This window comes from Ahaetulla prasina, chromosome 2 (genome assembly GCF_028640845.1).
Source record: "Ahaetulla prasina isolate Xishuangbanna chromosome 2, ASM2864084v1, whole genome shotgun sequence".
In the NCBI taxonomy this organism is placed as follows: domain Eukaryota; kingdom Metazoa; phylum Chordata; class Lepidosauria; order Squamata; family Colubridae; genus Ahaetulla; species Ahaetulla prasina.
In genome coordinates this window covers 284,142,443-284,155,718 of record NC_080540.1, presented here as the reverse complement: position 1 = coordinate 284,155,718, position 13,276 = coordinate 284,142,443, and the positions used below count along the sequence as shown (strand labels likewise).

General features: G+C 43.3%; 1 protein-coding gene across 1 annotated transcript in view; it reads left to right on the top strand.

The window, feature by feature from the left end:
• Window positions 1–492: 492 nt before the first annotated feature.
• Window positions 493–13,276, top strand: part of ST8SIA3 (ST8 alpha-N-acetyl-neuraminide alpha-2,8-sialyltransferase 3) — a 247,945-nt gene continuing 235,161 nt past the window's right edge. The window contains exon 1 of the mRNA XM_058170496.1: window positions 493–556. The gene's annotated coding sequence lies outside the window, so the exon portion shown is untranslated. The remainder of the gene's footprint in view (window positions 557–13,276) is intronic.

Genomic DNA, 13,276 nt, shown 5'->3' with positions numbered 1-13,276 from the left:
GCAACTGTTGAGAAATCAGCCCCCAAAGAGACAATGAACCAAACATCCAGTATTTTTGAATTGGTTAAAATTGCAGCTGGCTATTGCATTTCTGCAATTAAAGCATGATTTCAGTGCTTCAGAGCCTCCTTTTGCAGAAAAAAAAGCACCAAAGCAAAAAACAAAAAACAAAAACCTAACCCAAAACCAACTTCAAGCAAAAACCAAAAACATTCCCCAATAGAGACTGGAAATTATTGATTGCTCGGAGAAAAGTTATTATTATAACACAGAAATCTGGGAATCGGGTCTTGAAATCCGTCTGTGGACTGCAAACTTAACTCCACCAGTGCTTTGAAAATGTGCATTTCTAAACAGAGGTAACTATTTCTGATGGCTGATTCCTGCCAGAGGGCAAAATATTCTCCCAGGAATTTCATTGGAACCACATGACATCATCCTCCAAGTAAAATCTCCTCCCAGCTCTCCAGCTCTCTACCCTCTTGAAAAATAGCAACCTAACTCTGAAGGACAGAGTGGGACCTCCTTCCTCCATTGTCAAGTTGCATAGACCCTGGTAGGTACCTTCTCCTTTTCTTCAGCTGGGGATTCAAAGAAGGGGAGCGAGCAGCTTGCCATCCTGGTGTGGTGGAGCTGAATGATGGGGTTTCCTAAACGCCATTCTTCCTGTGAGCTAAGGGGTTTCCCTGTCTTTGAGCTTGAACATTTGTACAGCTTAATCATAGCGTGCTATAAAGTAGGCAAAGCTTCCTTCGAATTGAGCTCAACCTCCTGGTGACTTAATGGAAATGCTGGTATATTGGTCTGGGCAGTAACATTGTAGTTGTTGGCCATTGCCTTCTTCCAAAATTTCTGTTTTTGGAGAAGAGTTTTTTTTTTTAAACTTTCCAGTCTAGTCTTGAGCTTTGCCTGCCATCCAAATACCTAACAGCCCTGGTTAGAATTTCAGGATCAATTGTAATAAATAAATAAGTGGCCAGATATTTTTTTTTTTATTTGCATTTATATCCCGACCTTCTCCGAAGACTCAGGGCGGCTTACACTATGTTAAGCAATAGTCTTCATCCATTTGTATATTATATACAAAGTCAACTTATTGCCCCCAACAATCTGGGTCCTCATTTTACCTACCTTATAAAGGATGGAAGGCTGAGTCAACTTTGGGCCTGGTGGGATTTGAACCTGCAGTAATTGCAAGCAGCTGTGTTAATAACAGATTGTTTTAGCAGTTTGAGCCACCAGAGGCCCTCCAGAGGTTGTGCACCACTAATATTTCCCCCCCCCAAGCTTTGGCAGACTTAAAAGCCAAAAGGTGCTTTATAGCCCTGGGAGGTCTTGATGTTCCTTGTCCTGGGTGTGTTGCAAGCGCCCTTTGCAATTGTAGCATAATCCCACGAAAAGCAGCCCTTGGTCTAAGGACACATGCTCCTGTCTCCTCCAAAGCTCTTTTAACCATCAACTCTGAAGTGGTGTGCAGAGAAACAGAGTCTATGCATTAACACATAAGACGGTCTGGTCAAACATTTGCATTTTGACAGGTGCTTGAATTTGTCTGTGTTTGTGGTTTGTACGGTGACACATCTGGGGCAGGAAGGATTGATGAAATGCAAAGATGGCTGAAAATGGCCAGTGGAAAAGGTCATATTCTATGTAGTAAACTCATCTGTATTGAATAGCTGTAGGAGGAGAGGCAGAGCCTTGGGGGGTGGGTGAAGAGAGCAATCAGCCTGGAATCCTTACATTTCCACAAATGGTCCAAATCCTCTTGAATTCCGTTCACTCTTAATGCATGGCCCTAGTTCTTTGCATGAGACATGAGCGCAAGCAAGGTCTTACAATTGTGTCAGCACACCAACACATTCATCCAATCAATTATGCTAGTTCATTCATGGGGTGACCTGTTTATTTGTTAGCATTAAATCCTCTGGAACTCAGGTGACATTTAGCTACCTAGATATTTTGCAGAATTGGACTCTCTTCAGATAAATTCATATTACCATGACTAGTTTTGAGAAACATCAGCACTCCATGATGATAAGGCACAGAGGACCAGGTAGAGCAAACAACAACGATGTTGACTTTCTCTTTACTTATAGGAAAGTCCAGTCTCACATTAAGTGGATGAAACAAAGCAATTTGGCATTGAAGTCCCAGTGCTGAATATGCCCTTATACGATCTGGGCATTAGAAAGCATTACTACAGGTAATCCTTGACTTACAAGAGTTCACTTAGTGACTGTTCAAAGTTACAACAGCACTGAAAAAAGTGACTTACGACTGTTTTTCAGACTTACAACTATTGCAGCATCCCATGGTCATGTGATCAATATCTGGACGCTTAGCAACTGACTCATATTTATGACCTTGCAGTGTCCTCCTGGGGCCATGTGATCACTTTTTGTGACCTTCTGACAAGCAAAGTCAATGGGGAAACCAGATTCACTTAACAACCGTGATACTAACTTAGCAACTGCAGTGATTCACTTAACGGTGGCAACGAAGGTCGTAAAATGGGGCAAAATTCACTTAACAAATGTTTCACTGAACAATGGAAACATTGGGCTCAATTGTGGTCCTAAGTTGAGGACTACCTGTACTGAGTTCCCTAGGATATGTGTATCCAGATGCTTTGATCATAGTGAATTGACTGGAAAAATGCTTGAAGTATAAATATAAAGAGACACAGTTTGGTTTAGTGGTTAAGGTAGTAGGCTAGAAACTAGGAGACCATGAGTTCTAGTTCTGCCTTAGCCATGAAGGTTGGCTGGGTGTCCTTGGGCCACTCACTTTCTCTCAACCCAACCCACTTCGTAGGATTGCTATTGTGGAGGGAAAGAGGTTGAAAAAGGTATGTTGGATTTCCCCCGTGCCATCACTCTGCTAAACAACTATTTCCCACAACTCTGTCAAACTCTCTAGTAAGGCTGCATTATTATTATTCTTCTCATCTTTCCTGTCACCTATCTCCTTATCTTCTTATGACTATAACTTTGTTGCTCGGATCATATGATTTATATTGTTTATTTAGTAACCTAGTATGTTTTATGTTGATTGCTTAGTTAGCATCCTATGACTGTCACTAAGTGTTGTATTTTAGGATTGATGATGAATGCATATTTCATGATGAACAACATTTATCAAGTGATTTATCACTTGTTGCTTGTATGTACACCGAGAGCTTATGCACAGGAGACAAATTCCTTGCGTAAAATAGAATAGAATAACAGAGTTGGAAGAGACCTTGGAGGTCTTCTAGTCCAAACCCCTGCCATTTCAACCCTATACCCTATACCATTTCAGACAAATGGTTGTCCAATCTCTTCTTAAAAACTTCCAGTGTTGGAGCATTCAAAACTTTTGGAGGCAAGTTGTTCCATTGAGTAATTGCTCTGTCAGGAAATTTCTTCTTAGTTCTAAGTTGCTTCTCTCCTTGATTAGTTTCCACCCATTGCTTCCTGTCCTGCCCTCAGTTGCTTTGGAGAATAGCTTGACTCTCTCAAAATGCAAGTGTGTCTGATCACACTTGGCCAATAAAGAATTCTGTTCTATATGTTTTCTACCTTGAGTTGTTTTTAAAAATAATAAAGGTTGGATACAAATAAATAAATAAATAAATGCCAGACTGCCCAGAAGCAATGGGAAAGTCTCTAGGACTCTGAGTAATGATGGGATTCAACCGGTTCACACCACTTCAGCTGAAACTGTTATTAAATTGCTGGCTGGGCCCTTCTCTCCCCTTCTAAAAGTCCCCACTTGCCCTGTTTTGGCTCCCAGGTAAGTGCAAGGAGGCCTACTAGGCTTAAAACGGGGCGCGGGGGTGCGGCATGGCCCTCCACAGCCCGTTTTTGCTCCCAGGAGTCTGTAGGGAGGCCTACTAGGCCCAAAATGGTGCACAGCGGGTGCTCCCCGTGGCCTGTTTTTGCTCCCAGGGAGGTGCAGGAGCACGAGTGCTGCCTGTCAAACCCCCTGGCCACGCCCACCATGACCACGCCCATCCAGCCAGTCATTAGGGCAGAGAACCGGTTGTTAAATTATTTGAACCCCACCACTTAACTCTGACCCTTTCATGGATTACTGCCTAGCTAGTGGAGGAGACAGTATTCCAGCTGAGCTATTCAAAATCTTAAAAGACGACGCAGTAAAAGTGCTACACCCAATTTGCCAGTAAATTTGGAAAACTCAACAACACAGGATTGGAAAAGGTCCGTTTACATTCCAATTCCAAAGAAAGGCAATGCCAAAGAATGTTCAAACTATCGCACCATTGCACTCATTTCACATGCTAGTAAGAGTATGCTTAAAATCCTACAAGCTAGCTCTAGCAGTAGGTGGATCGAGAACTACCAGAAGTACAGGCAGGATTTCGCAGAGGCAGAGGAACTAGAGATCAAATTGCCAACATACGCTGGATCATGGAGAAAGCTAGGGAGTTCCAGAAAAACATCTACTTCTGCTTCATTGACTATGCTAAAGCCTTTGATTGTGTGGATCACAACAAATTGTGGCAAGTTCTTAAAGAGATGGGAGTACCAGACCATCTTATTTGTCTCTTGAGAAACCTGTATGCGGGTCAAGAAGCCACAGTGAGAACTGGACACGGAACCACTGATTGGTTCAAAATTGGGAAAGGAGTCCGGCAAGGCTGTATACTATCACCCTGCCTATTTAACTTATATGCAGAACACATCATGAGAAAGACGGGGCTGGATGAATCAAAAATTGGAATTAAGATTGCCCGGAGAAATATCAACAACCTCAGATATGCAGATGATACCACTCTAATGGCAGAAAGCGAAGAGGAACTAAAAAGCCTCTTGATGTGGGTGAAGGAGGAGAATGCAAAAGTTGGCTTGAAACTCAACATTAAGAAAACTAAAATCATGGCATCCGGCCCTCTCAATTGCTGGGAGATAGAAGGAGAAGAAATGGAGGTAGTGACAGATTTTATTATCCTGGCTCTAAGATCACTTCAGATGGGGACTACAGCCAAGAAATTAAAAGACGCTTGCTCCTGGGGAGGAAAGCTATGGCAAATCTAGACAGTGTACTAAAAAGCAGAGATATCACCCTGCCAACTAAAGTGTGTATAGTCAAGGCTATGGTTTTCCCAGTTGCAATATATGGCTGTGAAAGTTGGACCATAAGAAAGGCTGAGCACCAGAGAATTGAGGCCTTTGAACTCTGGTGCTGGAGAAGACTCCTGCGAGGCCCTTGGACTGCAAGGCGAACAAACAAGTCAGTCCTAGAGGAGATCAACCCTGACTGCTCTTTAGAAGGCCAGATCCTGAAGATGAAACTGAAATACTTTGGCCACCTAATGAGAAAGAAGGACTCACTGGAGAAGAGCCTAATGCTGGGAAAGATTGAGGGCAAAAGAAGAAGGGGATGACAGAGAACGAGGTGGCTGGATGGAGTCACTGAAGCAGTAGGCATGAGTTTAAATGGACTCCAGAGGATGGTAGAGGACAGGAAGGCCTGGAGGAATGTTGTCCATGGGGTCGCGATGGGTCGGACACGACTTTGCAACTAACAACAACAACAACTTAACTCTGAGCCTCATATGAGCTAAGCATAACTGAGAAGAACTCCTTATGGTCTCAGCCAGCAGAAGCCTCCCACATTCTTTTGCTACTACAAAGAAAGATGTTCTTTGGAAGTTCAGAAGTTGAAGAATTGTCATTATATATATATATATATATATATATATATATATATATATATATATTTATATATATATATATATATATATATATATATATATATATATTTGTTTTCTGAGGTTTTCACGGGTGTTTGTATATAGGTCTTTGGTTGTTCGGGTTTTCTCCCGTGTAAAATTGGAAGTGTCTTGGCGACGTTTCGTGAAGTCTCATTCGTCATCTTCAGGCTTCAAGTGCTTCTGGGAGCAATGTGTGATCGCAGCTGTTTCTTCCTTTTAACTGCTAGTGGGGTTTGAACTGATTGGGTGGGAGCTTGGCTGTGCTCTGATTGGATGGGGGTTTTTCTGTGCTCTGATTGGCTGGGGTGTGTCCTGTGTTGGTGGGGGCTTGGTTGTGCTCAGTCTAGTCTGTGCTGCAGGGGGATTTGAGCTGGTGAGCTGCATAGCTGTTGTTTGGCTTTGTGGTCGTGCTACATCTTCATAGTGGGTGTCAGTCTGCTGCATGAATGGATTGGAGGGGTTTGAAATGGCTAATGTTGCAGCTGCGGTCTGGCTTCTGGTCCTTGGTCGTGCTTTATGATCAGTGTGGGTTTGGGTCTGCTTTCTGGGTGGATGTGCGGTGGTGACATCCTGTGTGGACCTTGTGAGTGTGGGTCTGGTGTCATTCCTCGTGTTAGGGACTCGTTTGTCAATAAGGCGGGTTTCCAAATGGCTGGTAGGCGGCAGGTGTCATCTCGTTTGTTCATGCTGTGTGGGCGTTTTTCTATCTCAATGGCTTCTCTGATTATTCTGTTGTTAAAGTGTTCAGTTTTGGCGATAGTTCTGGTCTTTTTAAAGTCAATATCATGTCCTGTGACTTTAAAGTGTTGGACCAGGGAAGAAGTTAGTTCCTCTTTTGAATGAGTTCTTGTGTTCTTCAATCGTGCACTTATTCTTCTGTTGGTTTGTCCAATGTATGTGGTGGGCAGGCGGTGCATGATTTCATATACTCCTTGATTTTCTAACTCAATTTTGTCTTTGGGGTTTCTTAGGATGGTGGATATTTTTCTGTTTGTGCAGAATGCTGTCTTGATGTTGTGTTTGTGGAGGATCTTGCTGATTCTGTCTGTGGTGCCTTTTATATATGGGAGGAGGGCTGTGCCGTTTTCTTGTTCTCTGTCTTGGATTTTAGTGGGGGGTTCTTTTTGGATTAGCTTGGTAATCTTATTTCTTTGGAATCCATCCAGCTCAAATCCATCCAGCTCAAATCCCCCTGCAGCACAGACTAGACTGAGCACAACCAAGCCCCCACCAACACAGGACACACCCCCAGCCAATCAGAGCACAGAAAAACCCCCATCCAATCAGAGCACAGCCAAGCTCCCACCCAATCAGTTCAAACCCCCACTAGCAGTTAAAAGGAAGAAACAGCTGCGATCACACATTGCTCCCAGAAGCACGAAGCTGAAGCCTGAAGATGACGAATGAGACTTCGAAACGTCGCCAAGACACTTCCAATTTTACACGGAGAAAACCCGAACAACCAAAGACCTATATACAAACACCCGTGAAAACCTCAGAAAACAAATATTGCACCTCTACGGGAGGAAATCCACCATCTGACCAGGACCTATGAAAACTAGAAGTCCAAAAGCTTCCATTTTATGTGACCTCGCATTCCTACGAAACTGCCGCGATCAAAATTTAATCCCCAAATGCTTCCAATTGAAATTCCACTCCAACTCTGCAGCCACCAAACGATCCTAAAAGAACAGAATTGGCCTTAATCAGAAATGAACTTCACACAAAAGATTCCTCCTAGATCAAATCAACAAAGATCTCCTCACACTTCACCTCAAACTCAGCAACAAGATGCACCCTGCACTTTGGGACAACTAAACAACTTGCCGCCTGAGAGCCAAACACAGACCACCCTCAAGACAGACACGCACACCAACAAACTCAAGACTACAAGAACGCCAGAAACAAACCCTCCACCCTCACAGCAACACATGAAACAAACAGTGCATAACATCTCAGATAGGATCCTCACCAAAGCTGAAACCGATGTCCTTTCCAAAGGATTCAACTTTGCAGTCACTCCCAAATACATCCCCACTGAGACCATTATATGCGGAGTTGAAACCAGCCTGACCAAAATCAACCCCGATGACGCTAACAAAAACAGACTCGAGATCTCCAACATCCTCTGCAGCAGCAAGCCACCCAAAAGCAACTTACCCAAAGAGGAACAGACAGCACTACTTAACCTGAAAAAAGATACCAGCATAATAATCCTACCAGCAGACAAGGGCAACGCCACGGTGGTTATGAACACATCTGACTACCAAACCAAATTAACCAACCTACTCCAAGACCCTGCATACAAGCCCCTAAAACAGACCCCACCACCTACCTAGAAAAACCACTAGATCCAAAATAAAAGCCTCCCCATCAGCGAAGAAATCCAACAAAGAATCATTCCCAGAGAGAAATCATCCAGATGGCCTAAGGTCTATGGCCTCCCCGAGATACACAAAGAAGGAACCCCACTCAGACCCATAGTCAGCTCCATAGGCTCACCTCTACAAAACCTAGCCAAATTTCTCGCCAAACAACTACAGCCCTATGCAGAATCCATCACCTCACACGTAAAAACTCATTCCAGTTCATAGAGATCATAAAGAAACAAAACTTACAGCCCAGCGACCTACTCGTGAGCTTTGATGTCATATCCTCTTCACCCAAGTGCCAATCAAAGAAGCCTTGACAGCTATCCAAAACAAATATAACCCCCAAGCACATCCTAGATCTGACCAACCACTGCCTATCCAACACATACTTCATCTATAATGGACAAAATACAAACAAGTAGAAGGAGCACCCATGGGATCACCCTCTCACCTGTCATTGCCAACTCTACATGGAACACTTTGAAACCCAAGCACTAGAAAAATCTGATCACAAACCCAAACTCTGGCTCAGATATGTAGACGACACCTTCATAATCTGGCCACACGGGAAAGAAAACTTGACAACTTCCTCACACACCTCAATAGCCTACACCCCAAAATACAGTTCACCATGGAAACAGAAGTTAATAACCAACTTCCTTCCTAGATGTCTTAGTCTACAGAAACCCAATGGCTCCCTAGGACACACCATCTACCAGAAGAAAACACACACAAACCGCTATCTGCATGCACTCTCACACCACCACCCAGCACAGATCAACTCAGTAGCCAAGACACTCATCTCTAGAACAAAATGCTTAGCTGATGAACAACACCTAAAACCGAACTAGACACTCTCACTAACGTACTAACATCCAATGGATTCCAGAGAAATAAGATTACCAAACTAATCCAAAAGAACCCCCACTAAAATCCAAGACAGAGAACAAGAAAACGGCACAGCCCTCCACCCATTGCTTCTTGTTCTACCCTCAGGTGCTTTGGTGAACAGCCTGACTCTCTTCTTTGTGGCAGCCCCTGAGATATTGGAACACAGCTATCATGTCTTCCCTAGTCCTTCTTTTTGATAAACTAGACATACCCAGTTCCTGCAACCGTTCTTCATATGTTTTATCCTCCAGTCCCCTAATCATCTTTGTTGCTCTTCTCTGCACTCTTTCTAGAGTCTCAACATCTTTTTTACATCGCGGCCACCAAAACTGGATGCAATATCCCAAGTGTGGCCTTACCAAGCCATTATAAAGTGGCACTAACACTTCACGTGATCTCGATTCTATCCTCTGTTTATGCAGCCCAGAACTGTGTTGGCTTTTTTAGCAGGTGCTGCACACTGCTGGCTCATATCTAAATGGTTATCCACTAGGACTCCAAGATCCCTCTCACAGGTACTACTATTGAGCAAGGTACCACATATACGGTACTGGTGCATTTTGTTTTTTTGGCCTAAATGTAGAACCTTACTTTTTTCACTGTTGAATTTCATTTTGTTAGATAGCGCCCAATGTTCAAGTCTGTCAAGATCTTTCTGTAACTTGAGCCTATCTTCTGGAGTGTTGGCTATTCCTGCCAGCTTGGTGTCATCTGCAAATTTGATGAGTTCCCCATCTATCCCTTGTCCAAGTCATTGATGAAGATGTTGAAGAGTACTGGGCCTAAAACAGAGCCTTGGGGTACTCCACTGCATACTTCCCTCCATGTGGATGTAGTTCCGTTGAGGACTACACGTTGAGTGCGGTTGGTCAGCCAATTACGAATCCATCTGGTGGTGGTGCTGTCTAACCCACATTTTTCTACTTTATCTAGTAGTAGGTTATGGTCTACTTTATCAAATGCTTTACTGAAGTCCAAGTAAATTATATCGACAGCATTCCTCTGGTCTACTAATTTTGTCATTTTGTCAAAGAATGCGATAAGATTAGTCTGGCATGATCTGTTTTTGACAAACCCATGTTGGCTTTTGGTTATTACTTTGTTTGCTTCTAGGTGTTCGGTGATTCATTGCTTGATTATCTTTTCCAGAATCTTCCCCGGTATTGAGGTCAGACTGATAGGTCTGTAGTTTCCTGGATCTGTTTTTTTTCCTTTTTTGAAGATGGGAACTACATCAGCTCTTTTCCAGTCCTCTGGCAGCTCCCCTGTGCTCCAGGATCTTTGAAAGATATAGTTCAGTGGTTCTGAGATCACGTCTGCCAGTTCCTTCAGAACCTTGGGGTGTAATCCATCCAGTCCTGGTGATTTGAACTCGTCTAGGGTAGACAGGTGTTCACTTACCATTTTCTTCCCTATTTTAACTTGTGTTTCTAATCTGTTTTTTGTAGTGCTGTTTTTGATAGGTTGGATTGTTTTTTCCTTTTGTGTAAAGACAGATGCAAAAAAATGAGTTAAGTAGATCTGCTTTCTCCCTGTTGCTTGTCATCTTCTTGCCACTTTCTCCCAGCAATGGGCCAATTGTTTCCTTGACTTTTTTCTTGTTTTTAACATGTTGGAAGAAGCTTTTTTTGTTATTTTTTACTTTTGTCGCTAGCCTTTGTTCATTGTGAGCCTTAGCTTTCCTCACTTCATCTTTACAGGCTCGGGCTATTTGCTGATATTCTGCCTTAGTTATTTGCCCCTCTTTCCACTTTTTATATTTGTCCTTTTTGTCTTTCAATTTGTCAGATAGTTCTTTATGCATCCATGCTGGTTTCTTTTGAGATCTACTATTTTTCTTCTTCATTGGTATTGTGTTAGACTGTGCTTTTATAATCTCACTTTTCAAAATTTCCCAAGCTTCTTGAGTTGTTTTCCCCCTGAGGATTCTCATCCATTGAATCCTTCTCAAGCTCTCTCTAAGTTTATTGAAATTAGCTCTCTTAAAATCCAAGACTCTAGTTTGACTTTGTTCTACTACTTGTATTTGCTTAATGTCGAATTCCAATATTGCGTGGTCACTTGCCCCCAAGGTTCCTGTAGCTTCAACACCTTCTATCATTTCATTAAGTAATTGCTCTGTCAGGAAATTTCTTCTTAGTTCTAAGTTGCTTCTCTCCTTGATTAGTTTCCACCCATTGCTTCCTGTCCTGCCCTCAGATCTTTGGAGAATAGTTGACTCTCTCAAAATGCAAGTGTGTCTGATCACACTTGGCCAATAAAGAATTCTGTTCTATATGTTTTCTACCTTGAGTTATTTTTAAAAATAATAAAGGTTGGATACAAATAAATAAATAAATAAATGTCAGACTGCCCAGAAGCAATGGGAAAGTCTCTAGGACTCTGAGTAATGATGGGATTCAACCGGTTCACACCACTTCGGCCGAAACTGTTATTAAATTGCTGGCTGGGCCCTTCTCTCCCCTTCTAAAAGTCCCCACTTGCCCTGTTTTGGCTCCCAAGTAAGTGCAAGGTGGCCTACTAGGCTTAAAACGGGGCGCGGGGGTGCGGCATGGCCCCGCACAGCCCGTTTTTGCTCCCAGGAGTCTGTAGGGAGGCCTACTAGGCCAAAACGGTACACAGCGGGTGCTCCCCATGGCCTGTTTTTGCTCCCAGGGGTGTGCAGGAGGCCGAGTGCTGCCTGTCAAACCCCCTGGCCACGCCTACCATGACCACGCCCATCCAGCCAGTCATTAGGGCAGAGAACCGGTTGTTAAATTATTTGAACCCCACCACTTAACTCTGACCCTTCCATGGATTACTGCCTAGCTAGTGGAGGAGACAGTATTCCAGCTGAGCTATTCAAAATCTTAAAAGACGACGCAGTAAAAGTGCTACACCCAATTTGCCAGTAAATTTGGAAAACTCAACAATGGCCACAGGATTGGAAAAGGTCAGTTTACATTCCAATTCCAAAGAAAGGCAATGCCAAAGAATGTTCAAACTATCACACCATTGCACTCATTTCACATGCTAGTAAGATTATGCTTAAAATCCTACAAGCTAGCTCCAGCAGTATGTGGATCGAGAACTACCAGAAGTACAGGCAGGATTTCGCAGAGGCAGAGGAACTAGAGATCAAATTGCCAACATACGCTGGATCATGGAGAAAGCTAGGGAGTTCCAGAAAAGCATCTACTTCTGCTTCATTGACTATGCTAAAGCCTTTGATTGTGTGGATCACAACAAATTGTGGCAAGTTCTTAAAGAGATGGGAGTACCAGACCATCTTATTTGTCTCTTGAGAAACCTGTATGTGGGTCAAGAAGCCACAGTGAGAACTGGACACGGAACCACTGATTGGTTCAAAATTGGGAAAGGAGTCCAGCAAGACTGTATACTATCACCCTGCCTATTTAACTTATATGCAGAACACATCATGAGAAAGGCGGGGCTAGATGAATCAAAAATTGGAATTAAGATTGCCGGAAGAAATATCAACAACCTCAGATATGCAGATGATACCACTCTAATGGCAGAAAGCGAAGAGGAACTAAAGAGCCTCTTGATGCGGGTGAAGGAGAAGAGTGTAAAAGTTGGCTTGAAACTCAACATTAAGAAAACTAAAATCATGGCATCAGGCCCTCTCAATTCCTGGCAAATAGATGGCGAAGAAATGGAGGTAGTGACAGATTTTATTTTCCTGGGCTCCAAGATCACAGGTGGGGACTGCAGCCAAGAAATTAAAAGATGCTTGCTCCTGGGGAGGAAAGCTATGGCAAATCTAGACAGCGTACTAAAAAGCAGAGACATCACCCTGCCAACAAAAGTGCGTATAGTCAAAGCTATGGTTTTCCCAGTTGCAATGTATGGCTGTGAAGCTTGGACCATAAGAAAGGCTGAGCGCCAAAGAATTTAGGCCTTTGAACTATGGTGCTGGAGAAGACTCCTGCGAGTCCCTTGGACTGCAAGGCGATCAAACCAGTCAGTCCTAGAGGAGATCAACCCTGACTGCTCTTTAGAAGGCCAGATCCTGAAGATGAAACTGAAATACTTTGGCCACCTAATGAGAAGGAAGGACTCACTGGAGAAGAGCCTAATGCTGGGAAAGATTGAGGGCAAAAGAAGAAGGGGATGACAGAGAATGAGGTGGCTGGATGGAGTCACTGAAGCAGTAGGCATGAGTTTAAATGGACTCCAGAGGATGGTAGAGGACAGGAAGGCCTGGAGGAATGTTGTCCATGGGGTCACGATGGGTCGGACACAACTTCGCATCTAACAACAACAACAACTTAACTCTGAGCCTCATATGAGC